Here is an 18,482-nt window from a genome sequence, read left to right as displayed (position 1 = left end):
ACACCTGCCCACACACACCCACACACACACACCTGCCCACAAACACACACACACATCTGCCCACACACACACACACACACACACACACACACACACACACACACACACACACACACACACATACACACACACTCACCATCCCCCGGCTCCATTCCTCCTGCCTGCTCTCTCTTTTCCAGTGCAGCACTGCAGGCCGGGGCGCACTGCGTGACGTCACAGCTAGGAGACACAGCCGCGCACAGGGCCGTGTCTCCTAGCAGTGACGCGGCCGGGCCAGCACAGGGAAGTTAACTGCTGCAGTGCTGGCCCGGCCGATGAAGAAGTAGAGGCGGCCGCTGCTGGGGGAGCGGTCCGGGGCCCCCCCTCCCGCCACTGCTACCGCTATGTGCCGCGGCGGCCCGCACATATAATGACATTAGACACCCCGCCTGGAGCCGCGGGCCCCCTGCAGGCTCGGGGCCCCGGGCGGTCGCCTGGATTGCCCTCATTATAATCCGCCTATGGTTAGGACCCAACCAAACTATACAATTTGAACAAATAAAACACTTTATAATGAATCTTCTGGAAGACACGTCATCAGAAAATGTTAACAATGACTTTGACCAAATGGTGAAAGCTTCAAAAATGTCGTCTTCTATCTTTTCAGTCTATGGTGAAATGAGGGATGTAATGCTAGGGGTACAACGAGAGACATTGTTTAAACATTGTGAGAAACAATTTGGCGATTGGGAACTGGGAAATGAAATAAGAGAAGGGTGGGAGAGGACATGTAAAGTAATTACTAATGAAACATGGAGAGAAACCCAATTTTAAAATTATTTATAAAGCAATCTATGCCTTCAATCTCCCAAAGAAATCCCTTAAATCTGACAGACTCACCAGCTGTCCTAAATGTAAAGCACCCTTGACCGATCTACTACATGGCATTTGGAAGTGCCCAAAAATACAAACTTTTTGGGAACCCATCCTAGAAAGTATTGAAAATCTTTGGAAGTTTAAAACCCGACCCCTGATCCTGATGATTCTATTCCCTTACTAGTCCAAGGAGTCATTGGACAAAGTGGATCCTGTGATTAAAGTTCCGCCTCTATTGTATGTTTTTGTTCTTTTGGCAAAACGAGTGTTGCTGAGACTTTGGCTGGAGCCTTCTGTCCTGACCTTCAGCAACTTTGTCACAATTAAAAGATCTGCTATACAGTGAAAGAACAGAGGCCTAGAGAAATAAAGAGCTAATGAACAAATATTTTGTCAAATGGAAAAAATTAATTGAAGAATACTGCATGTATTTCGAGACTATTTGCATATTTTATATGGTATCATACTGAAAAATTAAATGGCTCTCTGGGAAAACTTTTTCAATAATAGATCGAGGGGAGTAGAAGAGAGACAATAAAAAAGTAAAATAAATAGAAATAATGGATAGGAGGGCTGACATGGGTATCGGATACAAGTGTAGATACAGACAGAATTGGACAGATATTGATGTTGTTTTTATGTTTGGATTGATTGTTGTAAAATTGTCTTTTGAAACCAATACTTTGTAACCAATACTGTGTTCAGACATATTTTATCTTTTATTAAATTATATTATTTTATTTTAAAAATCAATAAAAATATGTTTTAAAAAAAAACAACTTGTTTTCAGCTGCAGCATCCTGGGATTCATCGTTACGCATGCAAGTTAAAAGAAAATGTAATTGAAGACAATTAAAAAGGAGTTCCTGACGTAGGTAAACACAGCTTATTTAGTAGAGAACAAAATGTGCTGAAAGTTTTGAATATAGTAGGGAAGATTTGTCAAACTGTCAAAGAAAAACTCTTGTTTCCCATAGTAATTGATCACACTATAGCTTTGATTTTGTTTTCTGCTTTTTATAGACAAGTGATCTATTACATACACAAATGTACATGAACACTCCTTGAAATGTAGTGGCTTAAAAGGAACCTGTCCCCTGATTCATGCTGCTAAAGCCGCAGGCGGCATGAATCAGAGCCAGGCTGCACAATTGCAGCCAGGTAAACTTTGATGAAACGCTGGATACAGGAAGTCAGGCACTGATTCATGTCACCTGTTGTTTGGGCAGCATGAATCAGGTGACCGGTTCCCTTTAACCCCTTAATGACAAGGCCAAATTTTTGAATTTTGACCAGTGTCACTTCATGTGGTAATAACTCTGGAACGTTTCAACAGATCCTAGTGATTCTGAGACTGTGTTTTTTTTAGTGACATATTGTACTTCATGATAGGAGTAAAATTTGTTTGGTACGACATTTGTTTGTGAAAAAAACGGAGATTTGGGGACATTTAGAAAACTTCACAATTATCAAACTTTGAATTCTTATACCCTTAAACCAGAGGGTTATGTCACACAAAATAGTTAATAAATAACATTTCCCACATGTCTACTTTACATCAGCAGAATTTTTGAAACATATTTTTTTTTTTGTTAGGCAGTTAGAAGGGTTAAAAGTTGACCAGCGATTTCTAATTTTTCCAACAAAATCATTTTTTTAGGGGCCACATCACATTTGAAGTGACTTTAGGGGGCCTATATGACAGAAAATACCCCAAAGTGACACCATTCTAAAAACTGAACACCTCAAAGTCCTCAAAACCACATTCAAGAAGTTTATTAACCCTTCAGGTGCTTCACAGGAACTAAAGCAACATGGAAGGAAAAAGTGAACATTTTATTTTTTTCACAAAAATTTTACTTTAGCCCCAATTTTTTTATTTTCATAAGGGTAACAGGAGCAATTACACAACAAATTTTTTCATCCATTTTCTCCTGAGTATGTCGATACCCAATATGTGGGGTAAAGCTACTGTTTGGGCACATGGTAGGGCTCAAAAGCGTAGGAGTGACGTTTGACTTTTTGAATGCAAAAATGGCTGAAATTGAGAGAGGACGCCATGTTGTGTTTGGAGAGCCTATATTTTGCTTAAACAGTGAAAAAAAAACACAAGTGACCCCGTTTTGGAAACTAGACCCCTCAAGGAATGTATGTATATGTCTAGTGAGAACCTTGAATCCCCAGGTGCTTCACAGAAGTTTATAATGTAGAGCCATGAAAACAAAAAAATCACATTTTTCCCACAAAAATGGACTTGTAGCCCCAAGTTTTTATTTTCACAAGTGTAACTGGAGAAAATGGACCGCAAAATTTTTGGTGCAATTGCTCCTGAGTACGCTGATACTCCATATGCTCGGAAAGGAAGGTGTGACGTTTTGGAACACAGACTTGGAATGGTCTGTGGGTGTCATGTCACATTTGGAGAGCCCCTGATGTGCAAGTGGATACCCTCCACAAGTGACCCCATTTTGGAAGCTACACCCCTAAAGGATTTTATCCAAAGGTACAGTGAGCATTTTGAACCCACAGGTACTACACAGAATTTGATAACATTAGGTCGTCATATGGAAAATGTTAATTTTTTTCACGAAAATGTTGTTTTAGCCCCAAATTTTGTAATTTTCACAATGGATAATAGGTGGAAACGGACACCAGGATTTGTTACGCAATTTTACCCAAACACGATGATACCCCCTATGTGGTCAAAAACTTCTGTTTGGGCACATGGCAGGGTTAGGAAAGAGCGCTATTTGTCTGGAATAAATTGTGAATGCCATGTCACATTTGGAGAGCTCCTGAAATGCGAAAACAGCAGAAACCCCCCACAAGTGATCCCATTTTGGAAACTAGACCCCTCATGGAATTCATCTAGGGGTATACTGAGCATTTTTAACCTACAGGTTTATAACAATGAGATGTGAGAACAAAAAAAATTAATTTTTTTCCACTAAAATACTTTTTTAGCACCAAATTTATATTTTACACAAGGGGTAATGGGAGAAATTGGACCCAACAATTTGTTATACAATTTCTCCCGAATGTGGCAGTACCCCATATTTGGTTGTAACCTACTGTTTGAGCACATGGAGGGATTGGATAGGAAGGGGCGCTACTTGGCTTTTAGAATGCAGATTTCATTTGAATAGATTGTGGGCTCCACCCCTGAGGTGCCAGAATAGCAGAACCCCACCCTTTAGTGACCCTATATTGGAAACTCTACTGCCTAAGGAATTCATCTAGGGATGTAGTGAGTATTTTGAACCCATAGGTGCCTCACAGAATTGTATGACATTGAGACATGGAAATATGACATTTTAGTGGTAAAAATGTAATTATTGTATTTGCTGCAAATTTTTCAGGTACACAAGGGAAAATAAGGTCAAAATGGACCCCATAATTTATTGCGCAACTTTTCCCGAACGCGGTGATGCTCAATTTGTTGTCAGAAATTAATGTTAAGCGACATGTCATGACTGAGAAGGAAGGAGCGCTATTTGGCTTTTGGAGCACAGATTTTGCTAGAATAGTTTGCAGGCGGCATTTGCGGAGCCCCAAAGGTGCCAGAACAGCAGAAAAACCTCAAAAGTTACCCCATTGTAGAAATTACACCTCTCAATGAATTCATGTACAGGTGTGTTACTGCATGTTAATGTTATTTGTAACATTGTATGTAACAAAATGTTATTTTGTAACATATACGCCAGGCTTTTTTTCTGGAGAATTGCAAATATCCAAGTTTAGTGCCCATAGATTGTGCCCCCATACAGTGTAGTACCCCATATATTGTAGCGCCCTCATACATTGTGCCCAGCTTGTGCTACTCACGATACACACCCCGTAAATTGTTAAGTGCTAACCCCACTACAATAATGCCAAACATGTGGCCTTTTACTGCGGTTTAGGCACATTTTGGCTCAGAAGGAGGAGGGCATTTGGTTTTGGGAGTGCAGAATTCACTGGATTTTATTTGAGGGAGCGGGAGTTGTCATTTTTCCAGAGTCTTTGTTCTACCAGTAACGTGAGACTCCCTATAGTTCCAGTGACAGATGACAGACCTGACTGAGGGCTGGTTTTGTGTTGGATAAATTAGTTTTTTTATTGGTAACATTTTGGGGAACATAATGTTTTTTGATCACTTCCAGAATAAGGCTGGATCACAATCCACTTAAGTCAGGGTTTCTGTGTAAATTTTACATAAATGCGATTCAGTCGAAACCCCAGACTGAACCACCCACCATAATGAGGCAGATGGAGACACTTTGGGCTCCGTTTGGCGTCTCCTCCTGTGGTATCCATCTTTTTAGGCGTTCACAGATCTGTGGTCGCCCACACTTGTGCGCTAAAAAGACATCTAAAATGATGGGACACAGCTGGAACAGATACCAGTACAAAGTGACTATATCTGCCTCTTGAGTGAGCGATTGCATCCAGGGTTTTCTCCAAATCGCGGTTTTGGAGAATTTACACGGAAACCCCGACGTAAGTGCTCAGTGGAGAGCACAGGATAAATGTGAGCCAAGCCTTAATTCAAGTTTTGAGAGGCAGAATGAACAAACAGACAGCAGTAATAGAATAGTTCTTATTTTTATTTTTGCGCTGTTCACCGTGCAGTATAAGTGATAAGGCGAATTTATTCTTTGGGTCGGTGCGATTACAGCGATACCAGATTTATAGCGGGGTTTTTTTAGGTTTTGCTGCTATCATACAGTAAAAATGCTTTTTTATAAAAAGTATTTTTTTGTCACCATATTCTGAGAGCTGTAACTTTTTTATTTTTAGGCAAACCGCTGTATGAGGACTTAATTTTTGCAGGACAAGTTGCAGATTTTTTTGGTACATTTTGGGGTACATAATATTTTTTGATCGCTTTTTATTCCGATTTTTCAGACACAGAATGAACAAAGACCAGCAATTGTTATTATTTTTATTTTTTGCGCCTTTCACCGTGCGGTAAAAATGATAAGATCGATTTGTTCGTCGGGTAGATACGATTACAGTGATACCAGATTTATATAGTTTTTTTATGATTTGCTATTTTTACAGACTAAAAACAATATTTTATAAAAATGAATTTGTTTTTGCATCATCATATTCTGAGAGCTGTAACTTTTTTTTTTGCCGAATGAGCCATATTAGGGCTTGTATTTTTGCGGAACGGTTTGGTATTTTCATTTGCACCATTTTTTTTACATGTGTTTTTTTTTTATCGCTTTTTATTCACTGCTTTGTGAGTCGGTGATGAAAAAGCGTCACTTTTGGCTTTTTTTTTAAGTTTTTTTTTTTTTTTTTTACAGCATTCACCAAATGGAGAAAATACCATTCCAGTTTTATAGAGCATGTCTTTCTGGACACGGCAATAGCAAGTATGTGTACTTATTTTTTTGTTTTATCACAAACGCTGTGTTTTGAGTGGCAAAACGGATTTTAGTGATTTGTGTGTGCTTTTTTTGTGCTTTTTTTTTACTTTTTTACATATTTTATTTCACTTTTTTTTTACTTTTTCACTAAGTCCCACTGTGGGACATGTGTAATTTTCACTTTGATCACTGGTCTCATGCACTGCAGTACCCGACTCATACACTGCAGTACTCGGGTACTGCAGTGCATGAGACTGTCAGTGAGTCCACTGACTCAGCCTGTGAGACCCAGGTTATAGCTGGATCTCATAGGACACTGTACCCTGAGGTCATCGCATGACCTCAGGGTACCATGGTAACCATTGGGACCCGCGATTTTCATTGCGGGGGTCCGATGGTTACTAAGGGGGTCTTGTGACCCCGTTGTAACAACTTAAATACCGCTGTCGCGATTGATAGTGGTATTTAAAGGGTTAATCGGCCCAATCGGTCGCAAAACCAGCCTGGGCCGATACAGCTGACACCCACGGGAATAGCCGCCGGGCGGCGCCATTCCCTTTTTCCCGATCGCCGTTTTAAAACGACAAGGAGTGAATAAGGCCCCTTAACGACCGCCATTTTAATGCGTATCGGTGATCGTTAAGGGGTTAAACCATAAGAGAATATTCCCTTCTAGTTTTCCTTTTTCTGAATGAAGTTGTTTCTGAAGATCTACTTAAATGTTGGTAAGAAATTTCATGTGAACATGCCATTACATGTACAATCTGGGTAACCGTTACATAAATAAATTCTAAATTCTAACCATGGAATATCTACAGAAAAATATTAGCAGTAGTGTGGGTATTAATAAACTAATAATTTTGGTGACTTTCAAAGACAGTTCAAGAAGTTTTGCTCTTTCATTTTGAGGTTGAACTTTCTTTCAACCAAGTGAAGAAAATAGTATAAAACTTGCGCAGGGATATGATCCACCACACTTGGTTTAATGGGGTTCTACAATGGCCAAAGAAAAGGATATTGTATATTGTAATCCAACACCTACAGTATTATTAGCTGCTCAGACCTATTTCAACGCAGAGCATTTTATTCTTACAGGGAGTTTGTCGTCCCCAAAATGCTTTCTAAATGTGCTGCAGAGTGTTCTAGGTGACATAGCCCCTATAACAACCATACTAGCACTGTATCTGTTACAGTGCCTGAGAAAATAACATTTAATTCATATACCAATGAGAAGGCTTCCGTGCACCCTTGGCATGGCCAAGAGTTTGTTACACCATTATTTATCCTCATTTGTATATTATGGCCTTTCCTCTGCTTCTGTTTGACAATAAGCAGAACGCACGCAACCAGTGAGTGCGCGTGTGGTCTTACACACATCAGCAACATTCAGACAATGCTCGCTCTGGGAAGTGAGCACTGTCAACCAGAAGTGGAGGAATGGATACAATATGCAAATAAGAAGGTGTAACAGTGCACCTGTAACATCCCTGGTGGCGTGCTTGCATGGTGCACCACCTCCCACCATGCAAGACCGCAATCTTACCTGTCAGTCCATGCTGCACTCTTTGCTCCAGTACCTGCTGTGTCCATGTCTCTTGTCTGATTGCTTAGGGCGTCAGCGCGGCTTTCTGCTTGTTTCTTATAGCTACTGTGTGCACAGTCCTAATGCGTCCCCAGCCTATTGCTGTGAGTCACTGGATAGTTAAACCACCTCCACCCAGTAGGAGGGGCCTGACCAACACTTTCACTCAGTTTGTCTTTTGCAACTGAGTTGCCAGGTCCTGTCCTGTATCTAGTCTGTTCTGCCACCCTGGGGGCTGAGTACCCAGGGCCGCTACCTGTACCTCTGACTTTCAGTTTGTTCCCGCCACCCTGGGGGCTGAGTACCCAGGGCCGCTACCTGTATCTCTGACTTCTAGTCTGTTGCCGCCACCCTGGGGGCTGAGTTCCCAGGCTCGTTCCTGTATCTTGTTCCCGGTTCAGTTCCTGTCTGAACAGTGTCCTAGCCCATTACTTGTTTCTCTCTCTGTCTGTATCTTCCCTTTTTCCTGCAGTATCTAAACCTGCACCTAACTCCAACTTGTCTCTGTACTTCTGTTTGTGAGTTTTGTGTCCACTCGCTACTTCATTGCAAGTACCTTGTGTGTATCTGGTTCTGCTCGTTCTGTTTTCCTGCCTCTGTATCTAACTCCTGTGTTCCAGCTATCTTCTTGTGCTTTCCAGTCTGTTCCATGTGAACAGAGCCCTGTCCTGTCTGCCGCATCTGCGGGTTTTGCTTTGCTCTGCTTGCTCACCGCACCTGCAGTTTTGCTTTGCTTTGCTTGTTCACCGCATCTGCAGGTTTTGCTTTGCTCTGCTTGCTCATAGCATCTGCGGGTTTTGCTCTGCTTTGCTAGTTCACTGCATCTGCGGTTTTTCTTTGCTTGTTCACCGCATCTGCAGGTTTTGCTCTGCTTTGCTTGTTCACTGCATCTGCGGTTTAGCTCTGCTTTGCTTGTTCACCGCATCTGCGGTTTTGCTCTGCTTTGCTTGTTCACCGCATCTGGGGGTTTTGCTCTGCTTTGCTTGTTCACTGCATCTGCGGGTTTTGCTCTGCTTTGCTTGTTCACCGCATCTGCAGTTTTGCTCTGCTTTGCTTGTTCACCACATCTGCGGGTTTTGCTCTGCTTTGCTTGTTCACCGCATCTGCGGGTTTTGCTCTGCATTGCTTGTTCACCGAATCTGCGGGTTTTGCTCTGCTTTGCTTGTTCACCGCATCTGCCGCTTTGCTCTGCTTTGCTTGTTCACCGCATCTGCAGGTTTTGCTCTGCTTTGCTTGTTCACCGCATCTGCAGTTTTGCTCTGCCTTGATTGCTCACCGCATCTGCGGTTTTGCTCTGCTTTGCTTGTTCACCGCATCTGCGGTTTTGCTCTGCTTTGCTTGTTCACAGCATCTGTGGGTTTTGCTCTGCTTTGCTTGTTCATCGCATCTGCGGTTTTGCTCTGCTTTGCTTGTTCACCGCATCTGCGGGTTTTGCTCTGCTTTGCTTGTTCACCGCATCTGCGGTTTTGCTCTGCTTTGCTTGTTCACCGCATCTGCGGTTTTACTCTGCTTTGCTTGTTCACCGCATCTGCGGGTTTTGCTCTGCTTTGCTTGTTGACCGCACCTGCGGCTCTGTTCCTGTATCCCAGTCTGTACTGGTCCCTATCCTGCCTACGTTCCTACTTGCCAGTACCTGCCTGTCTGCATGTCAGCCGTGCCTGCCTGTGCCCACCTATCTGCATACCAGCCGTGCCTGTCAATATCCACCTGTCTGCATACCAGCCGTGCCTGCCAGTACCCAACAATCAATATGCCAGTTTTACCTGCCTGTTCCTGCATTCCCCGGTGTGGGTCAACAGCTGTGACCGGGGTCTGACCTGGAGTAGCACCTGGTCCCTCTGCTCGGTTCCTCCCTGGTTCACGGAGTCGACTGAGTCACCGTGCGACCTTGGTCGGATCGGGTTGATACTTAGTTACGCCCCTCCAGGCACTCCTCGGTTCATGGTACAGTGGGATCACTAATCATGCTCACGCCAGTCAGTCCGGGCGCGAGCGTAACAGCACAAAACTTTTGACCATGCCAAGGGTGCACCAAAGCCTCCTTATTTTCATATGAATGAAAAGTTATTTTCTCAGGCACTGTAACAGGTAAAGTAGAAATTCAAATCTGGCACTTATATGATGCAAGTGGAAATTGTGATTTATTTGGGAAAATGCAATCCAACAAAACGTGACGTTTCGGTCAATAACTAGGACCTTCATCAAATGGATTGCTGAAGGAACATATTAAAGTGATATACTGCATGGAAGAGAGGGTAGCATCCCAGAGAAGTTGTGCAGTCTGTCTGTATAAGCTTCCAGTACCACATATTTCCCTTTTAGTAGGAAAACATGCCACATGTATTGGAGTAAACCACAAAGGTTTCCTCTGTAAAAGTATATTTGGTAATTGGCCAAGAATTTACTCACTGAGCTGCCATCCATAGTTTCGTATTGACCTGAAGGATGGATGTGTGCCTTAAATAGACAGGCCAAAAATTTTAGTTTGAGTTTTGTTTTATACTTAATCCGTTCCCTGCCTAGGACGTATCTCAGTATTTGTAGGGTGGCAACTCAGTAGCTAATGACATATGAGATGACATAAAATGGCACATGCCAGATTGGAATTTTCCAGTGAAAAAACTGATTTTTCTCTCCAGTTCTGCTGATTTTATAAAATAAAATAAAATTATGTAATATCTAGACAAAGTCCTAAATGGAAAGTGTGGACTCTGCAGATGCTAGCCACTAATATCAACTTGTAGCCACTGTTATCAACCTGTATGCATTTTCATAAAACATTTCATTTGCTGCAAAATTGCATATTGGTAGCTATGATTATAAACTAATGAATGCTGTTTTGACAATGTGCCAGGTGTCTACTTTGAAAAAATATATAAGGATGGAGGGGTTCAATATCAATAATTTAATTTTATAATTTAGGTTTTATTTGTGCACATCACAAGCAGTTATTAGAGGTGCAAAATGTTAAAAAACCCTAGCTGCAAAAGAGTAACTATAACTATTTTGGGGGTGCTGATGGTGAATTGAGCATTTGCTAAAGGTTCCCTTTGTTCGTGTAATTTTTTGCAAAAAGGCACTTCTAAATTTATTTTTTTTAATTAATCCCTCCATAAAGCTGTACAGTGGTATTTTAATTATATTTTAAATTTCCTTTAGTTTTTTTCTTTATCAACAAAACTTCAGAAATGTATTGTTAATGCCAGATAGGCAAAAAGACAGAATTCCTCCCACACTCTTCAATTTTTGTTTGCTATGCAGAAGCAGAAAAAAACCCTGTATGAATCACATCAAATCTTTGAAGTTGGAGTGATTTTACCAAAAAGTAGCTTCTAACTAAAAATATTCAAGACAGAGCGATTAAATAGTGCTGTAGCTTTTAAACATGAAGAAGAGATGGAAAAGCATGACAAGATTATACATATTGCAACTGAAACCTAGTGGATGGACTGCAGATTAAGGATACATTCCCTTAGATCATTATTGGCTTTCTGGTGTTTTTGTTCATGTCTCATATTGTGAGGACGGAGGCCAGACAGTGTCCACAGTGACTCCTTCGGCTTCATTCAAGTGAATTGCTCAGACAGGGTTCCAGTCAGAGTACAGTTTTTTTGGGACATTCAAAGGAAACCCCAACATAGTGTTTACTGGAGAGCACTGTGTTAGTGTGAACCTAGCGTAACTGTGGTTTCAGGTGACTTTCCAGTAAGCTCTCAAACGCAAAAAAATAGACCGTGTCCAAGTGGGCTGAAAAAAAGGCAACAAAAAATGTATTCTGCTTAATACATAATGCAGGCTTAAACATTAGCAGCAATGTATTAGGCTGAATACAGTTTTGTTGTGTTTTTCTCAACCTGCTTGGACGCCGCCAATTTTTTTTTTTGCATTTTTGGCCAAGTTGGATTCTTTGGTCTATGAACATCTCGACTTTTTAACATTAGAGCGCTATTGGCAGCCATATACAGTATAGACCAAAAGTTTGGACACACCTTCTCATGTAAAGATTTTTCTGTATTTTCATGACTATGGAAATTGTACATTCACACCGATGGCATCAAAACTATGAATTAACACATGTGGAATTATATACTTAACAAAAAAGTGTGAAACAACTGAAAATATGTTTTATATTCTAGGTTCTTCAAAGTAGTCACCTTTTGCTTTGATGACCGCTTTGCACACTCTTGGCATTCTCTTGATGAGCTTCAAGAGGTAGTCACTGGAAATGGTCTTCCAACAATCTTGAAGGAGTTCCCAGAGATGCTTAGCACTTGTTGGCCCTTTTGCCTTCACTCTGCGGTCCAGCTCACCCCAAACCATCTCGATTGGGTTCAGGTCTGGTGACTGTGGAGGCCAGGTCATCTGGCATAGCACCCCATCACTCTCCCTCTTGGTCAAATAGCCCTTACACAGCCTGGAGGTATGTTTGGGGTCATTGTCCTGTTGAAAAATAAATGATGGTCCAACTAAACGCAAACCGGATGGAATAGCATGCCGCTGCAAGATGCTGTGGTACCCATGCTGGTTCAGTATGCCTTCAATTTTGAATAAATCCCCAACAGTGTCACCAGCAAAGCACCCCCACACCATCACACATCCTCCTCCATGCTTCACGGTGGGAACCAGGCATCCGTTCACCTTTTCTGCGTCGCACAAAGACACGGTGGTTGGAACCAAAGATCTCAAATTTGGACTCATCAGACCAAAGCACAGATTTCCACTGGTCTAATGTCCTTTCCTTGTGTTCTTTAGCCCAAACAAGTCTCTTCTGCTTTTTGCCTGTCCTTAGCAGTGGTTTCCTAGCAGCTATTTTACCATGAAGGCCTGCTGCTAGAACTCTGTGTGGGATTGACCTGGTCTCTAATCTGAGCTGCTGTTAACCTGCGATTTCTGAGGCTGATGACTCGGATAAACTTATCCTCAGAAGCAGAGGTGACTCTTGGTCTTCCTTTCCTGGGGCGGTCCTCATGTGAGCCAGTTTCTTTGTAGCGCTTGATGGTTTTTTCAACTGCACTTGGGGACACTTTCAAAGTTTGCCCAATTTTTCGGACTGACTGACCTTCATTTCTTAAAGTAATGATGGCCACTAGTTTTTCTTTACTTAGCTGCTTTTTTCTTGCCATAATACAAATTCTAACAGTCTATTCAGTAGGACAAGAGAATGCCAAGAGTGTGCAAAGCAATCATCAAAGCAAAAGGTGGCTACTTTGAAGAACCTTGAATATAAGACATATTTTCAGTTGTTTCACACTTTTTTGCTAAGTATATAATTCCACATGTGTTAATTCATAGTTTTGATGCCTTCAGTGTGAATGTACAATTTTCAAAGTCATGAAAATACAGAAAAATCTTTAAATGAGAAGGTGTATCCAAACTTTTGGTCTGTACTGTACTTATTTTTGCAAGATAAGCTGTCGTGATGCACATAAGGAATAACACTATTTAGTAGAGATGGGAGAATTGGTTCTCAGGACTCCGATCCCTCTACCAGGTCAGTAATCTATGACTGAATGCCGGAAGCCCCACGAACCTCCTTAGTCATTGGCATTCCCAGCATGAGGCACACATGAGGCGCAGCGCTAATTGAAAGAGGAGCCAGGAGGTAAGGTCTCTCCGTCCAGCGGTCACAAATTACTGACCTGACTAATGAAACAAAGTCCTGTGAATAGATTCTCCCATCTCTACTATTGGGGTGAACTGACAGAAGACTCATGGGAGAATTACCTGAGATCATTACTGGGTTTACTTGTTTTCCTTCAGACTATTGCAGTAGATTAAAAGGACACTAGTCTTTTACACTTGCCTAGTATTTTTTATGGTTGACATGTTTGAAGATGTTTATGAATTGTTATATTCTCATCCATATCTTCTAACACATCACACAAGGCCTTATAGTGCAGCATGAAGAATGCAAATAAGATAATACTAATACACCTGATGAAGGCTGGGTGCAGATGAAAGACATTCTGTAAATTGCTTTTAATAAAACTCTTTTATTTATGGTGAGTTTATAAATTCCCATTTTTATACTTATGGGAGCGCCTACCACCTGGTTTTATTTTCTAGGATTTGAAATAAGAAGGTGGCGCGCATGTGGCACGCTTAAATGAAGGTGACCAAGTACTCTGATTTTTAAACCTCCCAAACATTGTCTTTCTAGGTTCTCTCTAATATAATAATTTCTCTAATGCAGTAATTTTTCTTTATTTCTGAAATGAAAAACACTGGTGAGATCACTTTTGTTCAATACTTAACCATGTAAACATGTATTTACTATGTAAATCAAATTAAAAATATGAAGAACATATACAAAAGAGCAAAAGTGGCACAGGTTCTTGGATCATAGATGCTACTTTTAATGCTAAATTAGGTGCCTGTATATAGAATATAGGAGGGTTAATGGGTATAATTGGTCCTATGATTTTATTATCTTGCAGTACTGGCTAGCATTTTTTTGTGTTGAGTATTGTATGGTAGGGCTATTTAGCTGAGCAATCTCTTTTAGGTTTATTTTTGTATTATGGCAGCAAAAAATATAAACATAATTTTACATCCATGTGTGTAGAATGTGATCATTATTATATGCAACAGCAACATTACTAATATTTATAAAAGCTGTGAACTTGTGATATGTGAAGAAACATCTTGTGATGCTGTAATGCCCCAAAGCTGTTGTGTATGTACCTTTAAGATGTAGGAGAGCTAGCAGCTACCTTACTATGTTTGCACATAGTATATGTTCATATTCCCTTTTGCAGATAATGTACAGGATGATTTTGTACATAGAAATGGTTAAAATATGAATAAGGTCATGTATAGTGATGAGCGAGCATGCTCGCCACTGCTCGGTACTCGCCCGAGCATCTTAGTACTCGAGATGCTCGGAGCTCGCCGAGTACTTTCGAGATGCTCGGGCAGGAGCTCGGGTCCCCGTCCTGCATGTTTGGCGCTATTTAGAGCACCAATCATGCAGGGATTGTCTGCCACTCACTGTAATGCCACAGCCATGGTGGTTGTGCCATTACAGTGATTGCCTTTCATCCGGCCCGCCGGGCTATGGGCGGAGGAGAGGAGAGCAGTGCCATTGCCCGCTCTTCCCCCCGCTTGCTCAGGGCCCCGGCAGGCGGATACTTACCTCTCCCCGTGCCTCTGTCTTCCGTGCTCTGTGCTTCCTGTGACGTCTCAGGTCAGAGGGCGCGGTGACGTCTTTACACCACGCCCTCCCGAGTGCTGTCACAGGCAGCGCAGAGCGGGACAACGCCGCCGCGATGCTGGAGTCCAGACCAGAGTAGAGCAGCGGCAGCAAGTGAGAAGTGAGGTGAGTATTGGATTTTTTTTTTTTTTTTTTTATGTATGGAGGCATAGGTCATTATATGGGGGGGTGACATCCTGCAAGGGGTATAATATGGGGGGGGGGTGACATCCTGCATGGGGCATGATATGGGGGAAAGGGACATCCTGCATGGGGCATAATATGGGGGGGTGACATGCTGCATGGGGCATAATATGGGGGGGTGACATGCTGCATGGGGCATAATATGGGGGGGTGACATGCTGCATGGGGCATAATATGGGGGGGTGACATGCTGCATGGGGCATAATATGGGGGGGTGACGTCCTGCATGGGGCATAATATGGGGGGGTGACATCCTGCATGGGGCATTATATGGGGGGGTGACATCTGCATGGGGCATTATATGGGGGGGGGACATCCTGCATGGGGCATTATAAAGACAGGGGAGTGATATCTTGCATGGGGCATTATATGGTGTGAGAAAGGGACATCCTGCATGGGGCATTATATGGGGGGTGGCATCCAGCATGGGGCATTATAAGGGGGGGAACAGCCTGCATTGGGCATTATAAGGGGGGGAACAGCCTGCATATGGCATTATAAGGGGGAAACAGCCTGCCTATTGGGAACATTTACCTGCCCATTGGGGACCTATGCAGCCTATTGGGGACCTATGCTGCCTATTGGGGACCTATGCTGCCTATTGGGGACCTTTGCTGCCTATTGGGGATATTTACCTGCCCATTGGGGACCTATGCTGCCTACTGGGGACCTTTGCTCCCTATTGGGGACCTTTGCTGCCTATTGGGGACATTTACCTGCCTATTGGGGATATTTACCTGCCTATTGGGGACCTATGCTGCCTATTGGGTACATTTACCTGCCTATTGGGGACCTATGCTGCCTATTGGGTACAGTTACCTACCTATTGAAATACTGGTTGATTTAACTTTACTTGTTCTTCATTTTAAATATTGTATTTGTTCCTGTATTGTTTTTTTTACTTCAAAATAAGATATGTGCAGTGTGCATAGGAATTTGTTCATAGTTTTTTTTAAAAACTATATTCCGGCCCTCCAATGGTCTGAGGGACCGTGAACTGGCCCCCTGTTTAAAAAGTTTGAGGACCCCTGGATTAGATAGATAGAAACATGTCAGTCACATATGTAATAAGTACAGTGACAGTGTTGGTTACTGTACTTGTCATTTAGTGTTAAAATAAAGGATTTATTAAAAAAAAAAATTGGCGTAGGGTTCCCTGTAATTTTAGTCTCTAGCGGAGGTTAAGCAGACGGCTGGGGCAGATATTTGAAGCCTGGGAAGGGGGTAATACCCACGGAGCTTCCCAGGCTACTAATATCAGCCCCCAGCTGAATACCTAGCCTTTACCAGCTATTAAAATGGGGGACCAAAAAAAAAAATGAAGTGGGGTCCCCCCTATTTTAATAGCTAGCAAAGGCTAGGCAGACAGCTGGGGGCTGATATTAATAGCCCAAGAAGGGTGCCATGAATATTGGCCCCCTCCCAGGCTAGAAATACCAGCCGTCAGCCGCCCCAGAAATGGCGCATCCATAGGATGTGCCAATTCTGGCACTTAGCCTCGCTCTTCCCACTGCCCTGTAGCGGTGGCAGTGGGGTAATAGGGTTGGGGTTGATGTCAGCTTATAATGCCAGCTGACATCAAGCCCGGGTTAGTGACAGTGGCATCCCTATCCGATACATCAGCCTTTTTCAACAAGGAAACATGAAACACAGGATTAATCTTCCAGGAGGTGGGAACCTCCAACCTAACAGCAGACTGGTTAAGCACCTGAAGCACCTTAAATGGCCCCACAAACTTCGGACCCAATTTTTTAGAGGGAATCCTCAACCGTAGATTCTTTGAGGACAACCAAACCATGTCACCCACAGTAAACAAAACCTCTTTACGTTTTCTGTTAAAATACTTCTTGGACTTTTTGTTAGCCTCTTGAAGGTTACAACGTACATTAGTCCAAACTCTCTCCAAATCACCGGGAAAATTCCCCTCCTCCGGCACCACCGACCCCAATTTGGAGAACGAACCAAAAGACGGATGTCTCCCAGTACAACAAAAAAAAGGAGAACACCCAGCAGAGGAGGATGTATGGTTGTTAAGAGCAAATTCTGCGAGTGGCAGAAACTCAGACCACCCCTCTTGATTCTCTGCCACAAAACAACGAAAAAACTGTTCAACATCCTGGTTCTTTCTTTCTGTCTGTCTATTAGACTCAGGATGATACCCAGACGAAAATGACAAATGGACTCCCAACCTGTCACAAAAAGCACGCCAAAAGCGAGCCACAAACTGAGGTCCCCTATCAGAAACAATGTCGGTGGGAACGCCATGGAGCCTGACAATTTCCTTAACAAACGCCTTAGCGAGTGTCTTAGCGCAGGGTAGCTTAATGAATGGAACCAAATGACACATCTTGCTAAAACGGTCCACAACCACCCAGATGACAGTGAAACCCTCGGACACAGGAAGGTCAGTAATAAAATCCATTGCCAGATGCGTCCAAGGCGCACTAGGAACCTCCAGAGGGCAAAGCAACCCCGCAGCAGAGGTATGTGAAGCCTTTGACCTAGCACACACTATACATTGACGCACCCACTTGATGACTTCCTTCTGCCACCCAGACCACCAAAAACTGCGACTGATAAGTCTCTTAGTCTCAGAAATTTCTGGATGACCTGCCAACCGAGACTCATGATACTCCACAAACAAACCTCTCCTAAAGGTTCTAGGCACAAACAAACTCCCATGGGGAGTGTTAGATGTGGCATCCTCTTGGGCTTTCAGAATCCCATCTTCCAAAACGGAGTCCAATGCTGCTAACAGAACTCCTTCCTGTAAAATTCTCTCCTCCTCCTCGGTACCAACCATGGGAGAAAAGCTGCGAGATAAAGCATCGGCTTTAACATTCTTAGTACCAGGGATATAAGTAACAGAAAAATTAAACCGAGAAAAAAAAAGTGCCCACCTATCTTGACGGGCATTCAAGCGTTTGGCAGCATCCAGATAGATCAAATTCTTATGATCTGTGAAAACCTGAATAGGAAATTTAGCACCTTCCAAGAAATGACGCCAATGTTCAAACGCGAGTTTAATAGCCAGCAATTCCCGATTACCAACATCGTAATTAAGTTCGGTTTCTGAAAATTTTTTCGAAAAAAAGGCACAGGGATATACTCCATCCTTGTTCTCCTGAGACAAAACTGCACCGACCCCCACCGAAGAAGCATCAACCTCGACCAAAAAAGGCTTGGTCTCATCAGGCTGCATAAGGATAGGGGCAGAACTGAACCTCTCCTTGAGATACACAAAAGCTTCAATGGCCTCAGCAGTCCACTGGACCGTATTCGCACCTTTCCT

This window comes from Phyllobates terribilis, unplaced genomic scaffold (genome assembly GCF_046119375.1).
Source record: "Phyllobates terribilis strain yellow unplaced genomic scaffold, ASM4611937v1 Scaffold_1__5_contigs__length_1240528914, whole genome shotgun sequence".
NCBI lineage: Eukaryota > Metazoa > Chordata > Amphibia > Anura > Dendrobatidae > Phyllobates > Phyllobates terribilis.
This window is presented reverse-complemented; position numbering follows the sequence as displayed.